General features: G+C 45.4%; 1 long non-coding RNA gene and 1 pseudogene across 2 annotated transcripts in view; one reads left to right on the forward strand and one right to left on the reverse strand.

The window, feature by feature from the left end:
- LOC123647592 overlaps positions 1-1,421 on the reverse strand; it is a 197,872-nt gene extending 196,451 nt beyond the window's left edge. For both annotated transcript variants that reach the window (XR_006738290.1, XR_006738289.1), the window contains exon 1: positions 1,308-1,421. This is a non-coding gene — a long non-coding RNA (uncharacterized LOC123647592). The remainder of the gene's footprint in view (positions 1-1,307) is intronic.
- Positions 1,422-13,101: 11,680 nt separating this feature from the next.
- Positions 13,102-14,113, forward strand: LOC123647590 (annotated as a pseudogene).
- Positions 14,114-14,786: the final 673 nt, after the last annotated feature.

Here is a 14,786-nt window from a genome sequence, read left to right on the forward strand (position 1 = left end):
TGGACACCAATTTTAAGTCCGCAGATAGGAAGGGGGAAATTAATCACGATGCATTTGCAATAAAGACAAAGTCATTTTCCAAAAGCATTTATGAAACAATTACACAGGCATTGTAGATGGAGGACACGAGTCTGTTTCACAGAGGACAAACAAAACTGACAACGAGCAGCAGGAGGTTCTCCAGCGGGTCAGCAAGACATGGCAGTGATGACAAAGATGCAGCTGCTGTGGCCGTCGGGCCAGAACACCTGCCCCTGGCAACGACTCCAGCCCGGCGGGCCAAGGCTGTCACTGCAGTGTGTGCGCCACAGCTGAGCCCCAGAGCCAGCAGCAGAGCCAGGGCCGTGTCTGCCCCTCAGCAGAGGGGCCCTTGCCAGAGGCCCAGTCAGAGGTGGGAGCAGTCTGGGAGCACTGCCAACACTGCCAACACGGGTCCCCTGTCCGCGGGTTCCTGGAAGCTACAGGTTGAATTGTGCACACACGCACCCCCAATTCATGTGCTGAAATTGTGATACACATTTTTTATCATGACAGTTAAAATTATTTATTTGCATGTCTGATTCACAAACATCACAGCGCTGCTCAAATCCTTCTTTCCACATTGTCGCTTCACTGAGTCACTGCTGGCTTTCCAGTCCTTCACTGGCCCCTCTCGCTGCACCTTCCTCTCTCCCTGCATCTCCATCCTTCTCCACCCACATCCCTCACTCCCGGGAAGATGCCTTTTCCTCCTTGCCCTTTCTGTTTGCTGTGCCCACCTCCAGCTCTAAATCCTCCTTGCTCTCCTGCTGCTCAGCCTGGAGCAGCCTCCCAGGGGGGCCCTCCCCTCCTTTCCTCAAGCCCCCTCTCATCCTACCTTCTCCTCAAAAAAACCCATCCACATCCAATTATAGTGAATGAAAATCGGAGGCAGGTTCCCACTCATACCGAAACCTCAGCTACCTTCTAACCCTAACCCACCCACAGCTGATAAAAATAAGTCTTTAAAAAAGAATGAGTCATATTCATCCAACCTCCCCTCATGGCACCACAGGGAGCTCTGTCTCCACACCCTGCACAGAAACACGGCACGTGCGTGACAGGGGGCGGCCTGCATGAGTGACAGTCCAGGAGCTGCTGGGGAGGTGGCCCAGGCCTTCCCTGCCCTGCACCAGTGTTTGCTAGACACCCCCAGTGAAAGGCAGAGGCAGAGCACCCAATAATTCACTTGCAAACCCACGAAGGGGAAGCCAAGCGGCTCGGGCAGCCCCTTCCTCCCTCCACCACTGCAGTCACCAGCAGCAAGCCTTCAGGGATTCTCCTCCCACCTGTTTTGGAAGCAGCATGCAAGATACGGTTGAGACAAGTGCAGCGGTGCACAAGTTTGTGATGAGAAGCTCTTCTACTCCTTACCAACATCTCATTATCAGTCAACGAGTATACAGGAGACAGTTCGTAAATTTTTGCCTGCCAGTAAATTTTGAGGAACTGTTCCTTCTTTGTTGCATATGAGTGTCATGATGCAATTTAGCAAAACCACACACGGGAACAAAAACTGACACAGATGGGGCTAATCTTAGTATCTCCCCCTGGCAACAGCGACTAGGAAGAAACACAGGACCTGAGGTGGCCCAACTGACATGGACATGTTGACATATAGCCATAAATGAGAGAAGCGCCTTTTCCCACTGGGGTTGCTACATGGGAAGGATGTTTGTGTGGGACTTTAACTATTTTCCTCACCACACTGAAAGCCTGCCTGCAGGAAGAGGACAACCCACAGAGGGAAATGCAGGTGAGAGACTGACAGAGGCCCACACAAAGCCACAGCAGCATCCGCGCCCCTGGATCCAGCCAAGCTGAAAGCCATACCCACCCCACCCGCCTGCTTCCCAGTTGCAGAAGTCCTTTTATATTTAACCCATTTGGAGTTGGACTCTCAGCACTTACAACCAGAACGGCTATTTAGTTCATTTGCACCTATATGGCAGTATCTGTGATTTTATGGTCAGCATCAGTTCTGTTGCTGGTTAATGATTTGATTATCACCACAGCTTTCAGCAAGAGTCCTGACCCATCGGAGTGGGTGGCTGGCAGCGCTACCCAAGCTGTGGGGTAGCAGCCCCTGTTCCCTGTGGGCTGTGGCTGCCTCATTAAAATCTCTTCCTCCCCCACTCCCACCTCAACAGGGAATGAGACAAGACCTGAAAACTCTCTTCCCACCCATCACATGTGAAGAGGAGAGCCACAGGGGCCGAATTCAGCTCTTTATTCCTTATATCTTGACATAGCTTTCTGGCTAGAGGCTCCCGCAAGAAAGGACGCGAGACCACACAGATATGTGCCATAAGAAGGAGAGTGGAGGACTGACTTGGAAGAGGCAAGTTAAGGAAGATGAAAAATATTCAGAGAGCAAATGTTCAGAGAAAGAGCAGGCACTCCCCCTGGGAAGACGGCATGGCCCACGAGAGAACAAGTACACTCTTCCCTTTCTAGGAGGGCTGAGAGTGGGAGGTTTCTGAGCAACCCACATGCTATGGACTGAATTGTACCGCCCCCAAAATTCTGTATGTTGAAGCCCCCCCTCCCCCAGTGAGGTGGGATTTGAAACTGGGGCCTTTGGGAGGTAATTAGGTTGAGATGAGGTCGTGAGTGTGGGGCTTCCTGATGGGATTAGTGCCCTTATTAGAAGAGACACCAGAGAGCACCCCTTCTCCCCTCTTCCGTCTCCCTCCGTGAGGATGCAGTGAGAAGGTGGCCATCTGTGTGCCAGGAAGAGGGCCCTCATCATAAACCCACCATGCCGCCACCTTGGTCTTGGACTTCTAGCCTCCGTAACTGTGAGAAAATAAGTCCCTATTATTTAAGCCACTCAGTCTATGGTATTTTTGTCCTGCTAGCCCAAGCTGAGGCATCATGAAACCAACAACCTGGCTGAGTATCCAGAGATTCTGAAAGCAATGGAGCAACCCAAAATGTTGAGAAGACGAGCCAAGAAGATGGCTCAGCCCTTCAGCCCTGCAGAGGAGAAAAGGGGTACCCTCAGAGAATTTTGTTGAGTGACCTCAGGTGGTGCCAGCTTTTGTCTACAAATGATGTCCTTAAACATGTAAGCCCAGTGTTTGCTGACTCTATGGCATTTTCCTAATCAGGCAGGAATTTCAGCCCCACAAAGGTGCTCTACAACCCCGCAGAGGAGTCCCCAAAACACCATCACACATGGTCTCACAGATCTGTCAGAGCTGTCCCTAGACCCCGCCTCTGCTGCCCCACCTTCCCTGTGGCCTCCATGGGACTCTATGTATACGTCCTGCTGACTTTACTCCTCCAGAGGCCTTGGCGGCTCAGAGGCTGTTTGTATAAAGGATACGGGACAAGAGTGTCCTCTCTCTGGAGCACACTCAGTTGCTGACCCTCCCCAGTCCCAGTGTTACAGGCCTTGGCCCTTGATTAGGGCCACTTAGCTCACACAAAACCCTGAATCTTTCCTACACAAAACTCTGAATCTTAGGAAGAAGGGGTGGGTACCCATCCCGCCATTCTTATGCAGATTGGTCCATCTCCTTCCCAGATGTTAAACGCCAGGGGAGAGGTTGGCTCTTCCAAGTCAGTCAAAAAGGCCCCCAACACCTTGCCTGGAGCAAGGACTCGCTCGGCTTGCAGTAACACACTAAGAGGAGCCACTCCACTGACTCTTCAATCAAAGATCTGTTCCCATTGACTCTACTCACTAAGAACACAGCTGTCAGGTTCTCTCAAAATTAAATGGGAAATAAAAGGCTCATGAAAAGCACCCGATTGAGGCACCTAGTTATACAAGGAGAGGGAAATAGATGCAGGAGGGGGAGGTTCTTCCCCACAGGCCAAAGCTGCGTCTCTGTTCTAGTCCAGGCCTTGTGACACAGATGCACAGTTACCAACTTCATTCTGTTACACTGAGACCTATTTACGAAATTTCCATTCAGGTACTTCTGGGAGAGGAGTTGAGGGGAGAAGGTGACACTTGGCCCAGCACGGAGTGTGGGTGTCAACAGTGGCCAGTTCCTAAAGAGAGCATGTGAGGCAGAGACCGAGTAGTATAACATAGGGGAAAACAGCCAGTCCTGGGGAGGGGATGTGGCCAAGGTGCTGGCCAAGATTAACAGGAAAGTTCCTTGTCACTTGCTTGATTGTTGGGGACCCTCCTGCATAAGGTCCTCCCCTGCTCTTCAGGCTCTGCCAAGCCTATGAGAAGCTCCAAGAAACAGGACATTTGGGGGGCTCATCTCCTTGGCACTTAGCCAGCCCTGCCTAAGGAAGGTAGACACTCAACAATGGGAGTGACTTGCCATCATTTAGGAGGATGAAAGACTCAATGTGTTGTTTCCGCCAGACCACAGCAAGGAGAGGAGAACAGAAGGTCCCTTGTCTCATGCTTCAGCCCATCATGCCATCTCCCTGGGAGCTCTTGCATGTTTATCTTTCTGGCTCCGGGAACATCTGCTCAGGGCTTCGCAGAGTCCCATTTATATCCCTGTCTTTGGCTCTTACTTAATTTACAGTTTTGCTGCCATCATCAGGAAGGCTATGGGAGCAAGCAATAGACAAGAGGGCCCAGGGTCTTAGCAATTTCACTTGGTAGGGAGAAACACAGAACACAGAATCATACCCAGGAGAGGCATCGTAGTTCTGATAATTCCAAAAGCATCATTACAAAAATAAATTAAAGACAAATTTAGGCTAGAGTTAAGTAAGGGATATTACAAACAGAACATTGTATGGGTCTGCTAGGAAAATGAACATTTGGAAGTTACTGAGAGAAGCCAGTCTGAGATCTCTATTCTGCAGGTGCAGGTAAAGACTGGATTGTCTGGCAGATACCATTGAGATGGAAGAGATTATAAACTGAAATGAAGTCAAAAATACCCTGAGTGATATAAACCTCAATGATGTTAATGATTTTATTGATTAGAAAATAATTCACATTGATGTGGTTAAGTAAAACTTTCTTACAGGGTGATGAAATGGCCCCAACAGGGTCACAGGTTTGTCACCTATGAAGAGTGGTTCCCAGGAAGTGCCTGGTGGTGGGAAGTGGACTGTTCAGAGGTCATTTTCCTGCTCCGACACTCACCAGGCAGGGTAAGGAGTGGCTCCTGGGACCCTAGAAACTCCACCCACCCTCTCTCTTCAGGGCCTTGCTTGGCACGGGCTGCCCTTCCCAGTGCTGCCATTCTGAGGTCAGCTAGCGTTCTTGGCTGGAGGAGCATCACCTCAAACTCAACAACTGAATTAATGAACATCCTCCTTTCTTCCTGTCCTTCTCATCTTCCAACTCTGGTCTAGTTCTTGGTTTTGTTGTTGGCAATAGAACCTCTATTCTCTCAATCACCCAGACTTGAAACCACCAAATTTACTTTTTACTTTTTCTTCATTAACCCTAGCCCTAAACCTAAACCCACTGTGTAGTGAAGAATTAACCTCATCCAAGGGTTTCAAAATGGCTGAGTAGGGGCATTCAGCACTCACCTCCTCCACAAAGAAGAGCCAAAATAGCAAGTATATAGTCACTCTGCAAATAGAGCATCTAAGAGAGAACACTGGAATCCAACAGAGAAGTGACAGGAAATACCTGAGACACAAAAGGAGAGGAAGCTAGGCAGCCAGCTTGGCTGGGATCTGCTGGGAGTCCAGAGAGGCTCCTCAGTGCAGGGAAAGAGTAAATGAGATCCCCAGTGGTCCACGTTCCCACTGTGCACTCCAGCAATCCTAGCCATGGGAGAACCCTCACAGGATTCAAGAATGGCAAAGGGAGCTATCTAGAGACCACGTGACAGCATTGCTCCAGAGAGAGAGCCCACATGGGGTCCCACACACACCCTGAATCTTAAGCAGCTGCAGCACAGCACCATCTTGAGAGCCCAGTTCCCAGCACACTGCATCCTGCCCTGGAGCTCAACAGCCCTTGCATCTCCACATCACTAGAGCCCCAATGATGTCCCCCTGGCTTCACCCAAGCACTGCAGTGGCTTTCCACAGGTTGGACCCACTGTAGTGGCAGGGTTCCCAGCACTCTACCATACACCATGTCCTGTACCCTGGGGAACAGGTGATGCAGTGCACCGGGAGGCTGCCTCTAGAACAAAGGGAGCCAAAGCACTCCCTAACCTGAAACCTGCCTGCTCAGAGCCGCTGCCCCTGACCAACCCCACCCCCACCAGCAACAGACTGCAGTGCACTTGCATATACCATGAAAATAGGCTCTCCCTACCTGCAGCCACCACTACTGCTGCCATGGGGGGCCAAAGTGTGCACCCTTGGCAGTGACTCCCTCTAGCAGTAGGGCCATTGCACCCTTGCACAAACCCTGAGGATTGGCTCTCCTCCCTGCTACTGCTGCTGCCAGGAGCCAAAACATGCTCTCCCCAGAGCCTGAGATCCATCTCCCTGCAGTTGCAACACCCACCCCCAGCAGCCAGGTTGCAGCACACTTGCATGCACCCTCAGGGTGGGATCTCCCCCACACTCACCACTGCTGCTACTAGCAACACCTAAGCACTCCACTGAGGGGCCTGCGGATCACCCCACCCTGTCCACCACAGCCTGCACCTATGAACACCACCAGGTAGCCTAAGAACAGCCCCACCCAGCCCAGCTACCCTCCCCGCAGTGCCTAAACATACTATTCAGGGGCCTGAGTATTGCCCCACCTCATTCTGCACCACTGGCATCTATGCATTCCTCCTGGGGGCCTGAGGATGGGCCCACCAATCCCCTTCCAAGCACCACTAGCACAAGCATGTGCTGCCTGGGAGCCTGAAGGTTGTCCCACCACAACGATGGCCATCGCCCATACCACACACACTGCTGAGGGGCCTGAGGACTCCACAACCTGCCCTACCCACCACTGCCACTCCTGACACCCAAGAAAACTGCCTAGAGGCCCAAGAATTGAACTGGTTGGGCCCACTAACACCAGTGCCTGTGAATGCTGCCCAGGGGCTCAAAGACAGGCATGCTCAGCCTGCTGCTGCCACCACTTGGGCCCAAGGACTAGCCAACCTGGTGTCCTATCCCCAGCAAAACCTCACCACAGCCTCCACTAACAACCACAGCCTAAGACACTGAGGAAATCATAGACACTGCTGACATCATTTACAGCTGAAGAAATCATACAGAGACTACACTACCATATGTACCCATAATCAAAGCTAAAGTGCCCTACCCAACCAACACTATAGATACACAGTCAAAGAAAAGGTTTTCCCTATGAAAGCCAATGCAAAAAATTGGAAGAATCAATTGTTATACCAGAAGTGTGGATATCAACATAAGGACATAAGAAACATGAAAAAGCAAGAAAATATGACACCAAAGGAGCACAATAATTCTCCAGTAGCAGATTCTAATGAAAAAGAAATTTATGAAGTGCCAGAAAAAAATTAAAAAAATATTAAAGAAGCTCAGTGAGAGACAAGAGAACACAGATAAACAATATAAAGAGATCAGAAAAATAATTCAGGATGTGAATGAGAAATTTACCAGAGAGATAGATAGCATAAAAAAGAGTCAAACAGAAATCCTAGAACTGAAGAATTCAATGAATGAAATAAAAAAATTCATTTGAGAGCTTCACAATCAACTAGATAAAGTAGAAGGAAGAATTTCAGAACTTGAAGGCAGGTCTTTTAAAATAACCAAGTCAGACAAAATAAAAAAAAAAAAGAATTAAAAATCATGAACAAAGCCTATGTGGCATATGAGACACCATTAAATGGCCAATATACAAATTTGGGGTGCTCCATAAGGTGAAGAAATAAAGGCATAGAAATTCTGTTTAACAAAATAATAGATTAATGTTTCCCACGTCTACCAAGAGATTTACATATTCAGGTACAGGTAACTCAGATCCCCAAATAGATACAACTCACAAAGGTCTTCTCCACAGCACATTATAGTCAAACTGTCAAAAGTAAAAGACAAAGGGAGAATTCCAAAAACACCAAGAGAAAAGCATCTAGTCACATGTAATGGAACCCCCATCAAAGTAACAGATTTTTCAGCAGAAACCTTACAGGCTAGGAGAAAATGGATGATATATTCAAAGTGCTGAAAGGAAAAAAAGAAAATCTGGAAGCCAAGAATACTATACCCAACAAAGTTATTTTTCATAACTGAATGAGAAATAAAGTCTTTCCCAGGGAAACAAAAACCAAGAGAATTAATTAACATTAGACAAGCCCTACAAGACCTGCTTAAGGAAGTCCTACACCTGGAAGCAAAAGGACAATATCTACCATCATGAAAACACACAAAAGCATAAAACTCGCTGGTAGAGCAAACATACCAATAAGGAAGAGAAGAGATTTACTTTACCACTACAGAAAATCACCAACCACAATAAGAGAGAAATAAAGGCATAATGGATAGAAAGCAATAAGAAAATAATTTTTTAAATGACAAGAATAAGTCCTCACATATCAATAATAACCTTAAGTGTAAATAGATTCAATTTTCCACTTAAAACTTTTTAAATTAATAAAATAGCCATGTATTCAGCCAAGACCAAGTGGCAAGTGAAACATGTGATTCAAATTTGCTATTTGAGCCTAAAACTTATAGAAATATACAAGTTAACACTATGACATTAGAAAATCAAGAGGCCAGGCATGGTGGCTCATGCCTGTAATCCTAGTACTCTGGGAGGCCGAGGCAGGTGGATCGTTTGAACTCAGGATTTCGAGACCAGCCTGAGTGAGAGTGAGGTCCCATCTCTACTAAAAAAATAGAAATTAATTAGCTGGACAACTAAAAATATATAGAAAAAATTAGCTGAGCATGATGGCACATGCCTGTAGTCCCAGCTACTCGGAAGGCTGAGGCAGGAGGACTGCTTGAACCCAGGAGTTTGAGGTTGCTGTGAGCTAGGCTGACACCACAGCACTCTAGCCTGGGCAACAGAGTGAGATTGTGTCTCAAAAAAAAGAAAATCAAAAAAAGAAAACCTACCACAGTGAAATTTAACTAAGACAAAGTTTGACTGGGTTGGTGCTGGCTGGCCAAGGCTATACTTCATCATATTACTGGTTTCATGTATGCACTATCCCTTTAAGCTATGGATTCAAATAAACAGATTGGAAACTTCAGACTCATGTATTCACTTGCCCAATGGACATTTGCTGTTAGTCTCAGAATTTGTTCAGCATCATTAACTTGGAGTTCATCACTTCCCCACCCACAAAGCCTGCCTATTTCCAGTCTTGCCCCACCTCAGGGAGCAATTCTCATCTACCCAGTGGCCTATGCCAGGAAACTGGGAACCATTTTTGACTCCTCCCTTTCCCTCACTTCCTTATCCAATCATCACTAAGCCCAGCTGATTCTTTTTCTAAGTATCTTCTCTCTTCTGAGTCCTACCTCTCCAGGAGGTCATCGCTATCTCTCAACTGGCTTATGACTTTCTGCAGCTGATCTTGTGACTTTCAGCTTCCTTCCTACTCGTCTTCCAGTCTTACCTCTTGGCCCCCTCCAATACATTCTCCACATTTTTTTAATAAAGCACAAATCTTATCATGTCCTTTAAAGTGTTATCATGTCCTTTATCTCCTTTAAAGTGTTTTAGTAACTCCCTACTGCCCTACGAGACCTACCTCTGACACAACATCAACACCTTCCTGTCTAGCCTTATCATGCACCATTTCCTCTGACTTGGTGCCCCAGCTGCTTGGAACTTTGTCCAGTTCCTCAAATTCACTGCACTTTTATCTCTTGACTCCAGGCTTTTGCCCATCCTATTCCTTCTGCCTGAAACACTGTTCCCTTCACTTTGCTTAGCCAATTTCTACACATTCATTAGGTCTGCTTAGAATTCAATTCTTCTGGAAAATACTCTGTATCCTATTAGGTTTTCAGGGATGGCCATGGCAAAATCTCCCATCCCTCATGCTCTTTGGGAGTTTCCCATTTAAGGGATCCTACTATTCCAAGGCTGTTGTGTTCTGAGGAAGTCCAGGTCATGTGGAGAGGCCACGTGTAGGTTCTCTAGTTGGCAGCCTCTGCCCAGGTGCCAGATATGTGAGTGAAAACACCTCCTGTGATTCCGGCCCCAGCCACTCAAGTCTTCTTGGATGAGGTCCCAGACAATGTGGAACAGAAGAACTGACCCCACTTATACTCTTCTCAAATTCTTGACCCACAAATTCTAGTAGTATAATAAACTATGGTGTTGTGCCACTAAGTTTTGGGGAAATCTGTTGCCTAGCACTAGTAACTGATGTGCCTTCCCTGACCACCTAGCCCTGGATTAGGCTCCCATTCTCTGGTTTCCCATAGTTTCTCATCCTAACTGTCCACACAGAATCAGCATTGCCAGCTCATTCATCTCTACCCTACACTAGACATTAAGTCTATAAAGGCAGAGACAACATTTACCTTACATATTTCTACATCCTTGGCACTCTGCACAATGCCTGACACAAAATAGGCAATAAATAATCATTGTCTAACAAATCTTCAGTAGGAGAGTGCCACGAGAGCGCTGGAAGACTTGCCAACATGCACCCAGTGAATCGGATGTGTCATCCTCCTGTAGGAAAGCACCTCAGGTTAGTGTGAGGGTTAACAAGAGTCCAAGCCCAATTCCACTACAAAAACCAGGTTTCAATTTGTGAATTTTTTATGAAAAGAAGACAAGCTCTGTACTGGAGGAAAGACCCAGATAGCAGAAAGGTTAAAAGGTCAGGGCTATGGCTCTAGATGGCAAATTACACTGTGAGTTTAGACCACAAAGGAATTCAGAAAGAGAAAGAGACAATGTCTGGCCAACCTTTATCTAAGATCTGAAATTAATTATTAATCATAGAGACTGGCCCAAATCTATTGAGGCTAAAGCTAAATCCTCTTTTCAACAGAGGCCTTTGTGGGGCTCAAAAGATGTAGGGAAAAGGGCCAGGGTGTCACAAAGGGAAATGATGAAAGGATCAGGAAGAGCCATTTACGGGATAAGGAAAAATTAAAGAAGTTTAGCTAAGGAGTCCAGGTTGTATTCAGAGAAACTAGATGGAAATGTAAATAATTCCTTGGCTAAAGTGAAAACGTAAAAAAAAAAAAAAAAACCAAGGAATATTATTTAATCTTATTTCCTGATTAGAACTAGGCATAATAGATTACAAGTGTGTTTTATGATATGTAAAATAATTACTAGTAACATAATAACATTTAAATAAATCAACAAAGGCAGTTGAGTATTGGAATAAAAATTTCTTTAGAAGGAAACTCAAAATTCAATAAAACAACTATTTTGACAATAATGAATGATACCTTTTGGGATTTTTCTCTCTTCAGTTCCTTGAGGTTTTTTCCCCTCAAAAATGCTAATATAAAAAGGAAATTGTTAATAGAATAACCAATTCGGACAAATGCAGGAATGACCTACTTGCTAGAAGACATTCTATAATCAGAGAGGGCTGGGTCTCTTGGAGGTTCAAGACTATTCTTTAAGAAGAGTAAAAATTTTACTAATTTTTTGAATATGCAAAACATGTACATAATACAAAATTCAACAGGTATAAAGGGTATGAAATACAAACTAAGTCTCTAAGAGTGTTCTTTTAGTGCCCAGTTTTTTCCTAAACATTGAAAATCCTTGAATTGTTTTATTTTGAGTCTACTTCAAGAATATATTAGGAGTAATTTTCTGTGTTTGTACTAAGAAAAAAATCTCGTTGATTGATGTATGGTATTATTATTACAGTCACTTTCTATCTTGATTCAACTCTTAATTAAGTTACGTTCCCTCCTCCCAACGTTTTGAGACTCATGACCATGGCAAAATCCTACCACCTAGTGGAAAGACTCTCTACTCTAAATCCATTTTAGAATTGAGAATATATTAGCTGTTAGCCATTAGCTGTATATGTAGATCATTTTTTAAACTTATTTTTAAGGGAATGAGCTGTTGAAACACCTTTAATCAATGAAAACTTGTGTAAATTTTAGCCCCAAAGACTTCAGCAATGTCACCATTTCTAGACAGACAGTAGTTACTGTGAATTGTAGAGATCTACTTCCATTGTTAGGACTTTTTTCCATTTTTGTGTTTATTTAATGTCAATAATATGAAGATCTAGACAGAAGTGGGTGACGTCAGGCATGGTTTTAATCTCCTGCACATGATACATGATAAATTCACATCCACATCTGTCTATGACAGTCATTCAAACTGAGAAAGGATGTCTTTTCCTTTAAGTGTGTGAAGCAAGATCCCATTCTTTTAGATTTTAAGGTTGCATTTTTTTTTCAATGAATAGACAAGTGTTCTATGTTTATTAATAGATACGGATTTTCCAAGGCTTTGTTTAGTTTGACTACCCCCACTGGAAGCAATAGTCTTGAAGGCACGAAACCTGCTTTAGAACTTACTGACAGAGGATCTGACTAAGGCAAAGGAGACAAGACAGGGTGGGCAAGAGGAGAAGTCAGGAAGTCAGAAGTCATAAAAAAATATGTAAATGAGTAACTATCAAGAAGACTTGGCTGGGTGTGGTGGCTCAGCCTGTAATCCTAGCACTCTGGGAGGCTCAGGCGGGCAGATTGTTTGAGCTCAGGAGTTCGAGACCAGCCTGAGCAAGAGTGAGACCCCATCTCTACTAAAAATAGAAAGAAATTAGCTGGACAACTAAAAATATATAGAAAAAATTAGCCAGGCATGGTGGCGCATGCCTGTAGTCCCAGCTACTCGGGCGGCTGAGGCAGTAGGATTGTTTGAGCCCAGGAGTTTGAGGTTGCTGTGAGCTAGGCTGACACCATGGCACTCTAGCCTGGGCAACAGAGTGAGACTCTGTCTTGGAAAAAAAAGAAGACTCTAAGTAACATGATGGGCTATAGTTCCATTATTCTAATTTCTAATCCCTCACATGAGCTATGGGAAAACACCACATTCATCCATAAAATATCCTTGAGTTCCAAAGGCAGAATTCCGGGCCAGATAACTCTCTGCTCTGACCCAATATAGGTGGACTTTCTTATCTTAGGACAAAAATTAAGACCAAAGGATAAGTTGATATGGAGCCAAAGAATATCCAGCTTTCTGCCCATGGATGCTGCCAAGGAAGCATCGTTAAAGTCTGTCTTCCCACTGCCATCATGTCTAAGTCAGAGTCTCCTGAAGAGCCAGAACAGCTGTGGAAGCTCTTTATCAGAGGGTTGAGCTTTGAAACAACTGATGTGAACCTGAGGAGCCATTTTGAGCAAGGTGGAATGCTCACGGACCATGTGGTCACGAGATCCAAACACCAAGCACTCCAGGGGCTTCGAGTTTGTCTTGTATGCCACTGTGGAGGAGGTGGATACAGCAACCAATGCAAGGACTCAAGGAGGAGGGAAGAGTTGTGGAACCAAAGAGAGCTGTCTCCAGAGAAGATTCTCAAAGACCACGTGCCCACTTAACTGTGAAGAAGATTTTCATTAGTGGCATTAAAGAAGATACTGAAGAACATCACCTAAGAGACTATTTTGAACAGTCTGGGAAAATCGAAGTGATCGAAATCATGACTGATGGAGGCAGTGGCAAGAAGAGAGGCTTTGCTTTTGTAACCTTTGATGACCATGGTTCTGTGGATAAGACTGTCATTCTGTGGCCATACAGTGAATGGCCACAACTGGGAAGTAAGGAAAACCCTGTCAGGAAAGCCCTCTTGAAGCAAGCCATAGCCAGTGCTTCATCCAGCCAAAGAGGTCCAAGTGGTTCTGGAAACTTTGGTGGTCAGAGTGATGGTTTTGGTGGGAACAACTTTGGCTGTGGAGGAAACTTCAGTGGTCATGATGGCTTTGGTGGCAGCCGTGGTGTGGTGGTGGTGGTGGATATGGTGGCAGTGGAGATGGCTACAATGGATTTGCTAATGATGGAAGCAATTTTGGAGGTGGTAGAAACTACAGTGATTTTGGCAATTACAACAATCAGTCTTCAAATTTTGGACCCATGACGGGAGGAAATTTTGGAGGCAGAAGCTCTGGCCCCTGTGGTGGTAGAGGCCAATACTTTGCCAAACTATGAAACCAAGGTGGCTGTGGTGGTTCCAGTAGCAGCAGCAGCTATGGCAGTGGCAGGAGGTTTTAATTACTCCCAGGAAACAAAGCTTAGCAGGAGAGGAGAGCCAGAGGAATCACAGGGAAGCCACAGGTTACAACAGATTTGTGATCTCAGCCAAGCACAGTGGTGGCAGGGCCTAGATGCCACAAAGAATACATGTTTTACACAATTCTCATGTGTATGGCCAAAAAACTTAAGGACCATATTTGTGACTAATTGTGTAACAGGTTATTTTAGTTTCTGTTCTGTGGAAACTATAAAGCATTCCAACAAAGCGTTTCAATGTAGATTTCTTTTTTGCGCCCATGCTGCTGATTGCTAAATGTAATAGTCTGATCATGACGCTGAATAAATGACTTTTAAAAGAAAAAAAAGAAATAGACACAAAATCTATCAAGATTCAGCTACAAGTGAGTGCTAAAATAATTGGAAGTAAAACCGCACCTAGGAAACTGCTGCTGAATGGCTGTAGGAAAAGCTTGAAAGAGGAAATGCCGAGAATGTTGTGTGAGCGGAGCTAATTAGGAGAAAAGAGTGGCTGTAATTTAGGCCGTAAGGATTGTCAGGGGGTTCGCCAGCTGTCCACTGATAACGGGTCTCCCAAATCAAGGCAGCCTTGTGCTGATTCCGCATGCGGGGCGCCTGGTCGCCACACTCCGCTGCAAGCACTTTGTGCCGAGGAATGAAAATTGGAAAGCATCCGAAGAAAACTAAAACGACTATAGGACAGATTTTTTTT

The sequence above is a fragment of the Lemur catta genome, chromosome 11, assembly GCF_020740605.2.
Source record: "Lemur catta isolate mLemCat1 chromosome 11, mLemCat1.pri, whole genome shotgun sequence".
Classification (NCBI taxonomy): domain Eukaryota; kingdom Metazoa; phylum Chordata; class Mammalia; order Primates; family Lemuridae; genus Lemur; species Lemur catta.